Source organism: Suricata suricatta, chromosome X (assembly GCF_006229205.1).
Source record: "Suricata suricatta isolate VVHF042 chromosome X, meerkat_22Aug2017_6uvM2_HiC, whole genome shotgun sequence".
In the NCBI taxonomy this organism is placed as follows: domain Eukaryota; kingdom Metazoa; phylum Chordata; class Mammalia; order Carnivora; family Herpestidae; genus Suricata; species Suricata suricatta.
Window position 1 is genome coordinate 55,043,982 of NC_043717.1, and position 2,632 is coordinate 55,046,613.

The 2,632-nt window shown below is 34.9% G+C and overlaps 1 protein-coding gene across 1 annotated transcript in view; it reads right to left on the bottom strand.

The window, feature by feature from the left end:
* The window catches only part of ZDHHC15 (zinc finger DHHC-type containing 15), a 182,161-nt gene that overhangs the window by 40,002 nt on the left and 139,527 nt on the right, over positions 1 to 2,632 (bottom strand). The gene's annotated exons all lie outside the window — the stretch shown is intronic.

Here is a 2,632-nt window from a genome sequence, read left to right on the forward strand (position 1 = left end):
AAAGATGTGAGTGCTTTGTGTGCAATCTTTCATTTATGCATGTGAGAGGATTTTCTTTTTTTAATATTTTTATATGGTAGTACTTGTTTTGCTTGTTGGAGGTGTTTGCTTATTTAATACATTCTGTCAAGGACAGAAATTACATGCTGGTTTTTTTTTTCCCATAGGAAGTGTGTCTTGGGTTTTTCCCTTATGATTTTCTTTACTTTTTTTTTCTTTTTCCTCTTCTTTTTTTGGTGGTGGGGATGGTTATGTTTAAATGAAGTTGCTTTTACAACACCAAAGACTTAATCATCCATTTCCTACATAAAAGGTAGCTACTTTTTTGCATGGACTTCAAGTATATTGTAGTATAGAGGTGGAATTTAAGGAAAGGTATTAAGCAGGCTGTGTTTTAGCTTATGGGCAAGTAATAAATTGTATCATTTATCTTGAATATATCATAGATAAGCTGCTACATAACGATTGCCACTTCAGATAACTGTGAAATTAGGTGATGAACTAGTTGTTACTTAACCTTCTAATTTCTGTATAAGTCTAATTACATGAAATAGAAGTTGGGGTTTTGATTTATTACTTTGCTTTTCTGTTTGGAGTGTCATTGTAACTACTGTATTGTAAATGATGGAAAATAATTGCATATGTTAAAAAAGCAAATTGTGTTATATTAAAAACATAAAAAAATAAAGCAACATTCATGGGGATACACACTGGGCTTTAGAAAAGAATTGAAGATTCAGGGAGACCCTGCAGAGATAAAACAGTTAAAAAATAGTAAAATATGAAGAACGAAGTAACTGAGATTAGAAGCATATTTGATACAATCAATAAAAGGAATGAAGGAGCAGAGAAATGAATAAGTGATATAGAAGATAAAATAAAGAAAAATAATGAGGATGAGAAAAAGAGAGAAAGAAGACTTATGCAACACAATGATAGACTTCGGGAACTCAGTGACTCTACCAAATGTAAAAATATTAATATTATAGGAGTCCAAGAAGAAGAAGAGAAGAGAGAGAACGAAGAGAGAAGAAGAGAGAAAGGGGTTTAGAAATTTTTATTTGAAGAAATTATAGCTTAAAACTTCCCTAATCTGGGGAAGGGAACAAGATATCAAAATCGAGGAGGTACAGAGAACTCCCATCAAAATCACCTAAAGCAGGCCAACAACAACACATATGGTAATAAAACTTGCAAAATATAATGATAAAGAAAAAAACCTTAAAAGCAGCAAAACAAAAGAAGTAATTTACCTCACAAGGGAAGACCCATAAGACCAGCTGGATATTTCTCAACAGAAAAGTGGCACGCCAGAGGGGAGTGGCAGGATATATTCAAAATGCTGAATGGGAGAAATCTGCAGCCAAGAATACTCTGTCCAGCAAGCTTATCATTCAGAATACAAGGAGAAGTAAGGATTTTCTCAGAAAAACAAAAACTAAAAGAGTTCAAGATCACGAAACCAGTCCTGCAAGAAATATTAAAGGGGACTCTTTGAGTGAGAAGGAAAGAATAGAAGTCACAAAGATAGGGAAGGAAAAGATAAAATCTTCAGAAACAATGAGAAAACAAGTAACAAAATGACACTAACTACCTACTTATCAATACTTGTTCTGAATGTAAATTGGACTGAAAACCTCAAAGATAGGATGTCAGGATGGATGAAAAAACAAGTTCCATCTATAAGCTGCCTAAAAGAGACTCATTTTAGATCTAAGGACACTTGCAGATTGAAAGTGAGGGGATGTAAAAACATTTATCATGGAAATGAATGCCGAAAGAAAGCTGGAGTAATAATATTCATACTGAGCAAACTGGACTTTAAAACAAAGACTATAACAAGAGATGAAGAATAGCACTATATAATAATAACTATAACAGTCCAACAAAAGCATACAACAATTGTAAATATTTATACACCCAACATGAAAGCACCCAAATGTATAAAACAGTTAATAACAAACATAAAGTAACTAATTCATAATAATACAATAATGGTAGGGGAATTTAATACCCCCTTACATTAATGGATAGAACATCTGTACAGAAAAGAAACCAGGAAACAATGGCTATGAATGACACACTGGATCTGATAGACCTAACATATATATTCAGAACATTCCATCTTTTTTTTAAAGTAGTTTATTGTCAAATTAGTTTCCAAACAACACCCAGTGCTCTTCCCCACAAGTGCCCTCCTCCATTACCACCACCTCTTTTCCAACCTCCCCCTTCAGCCCTCAGTTTGTTTTCAGTATTCAATAGTCTCTCAAGTTTTGTGTCCCTCTCTCTCCCCAACTCTCTTTCCCTCTTCCCCTCCCCCTGGTCCTCCATTAGGTTTCTCCTGGTCTCCTGTTAGACCTATGAGTGCAAACATATGGTATCCATCCTTCTCCACCTGACTTATTTCACTTAGCATGACACCCTCGAGGTCCATCCACTTTCCTACAAATGGCCAGATTTCATTCTTTCTCATTGCCATGTAGTACTCCACTGTATATATACACCACATCTTCTTGATCCACTCATCAGGTGATGGACATTTAGGCTCCTTCCATGTTTTGGCTATTGTTGACATTGCTGCTATGAACATTGGGGTGCATGTGCTCCTATGCATCAGCATTTCTGTATC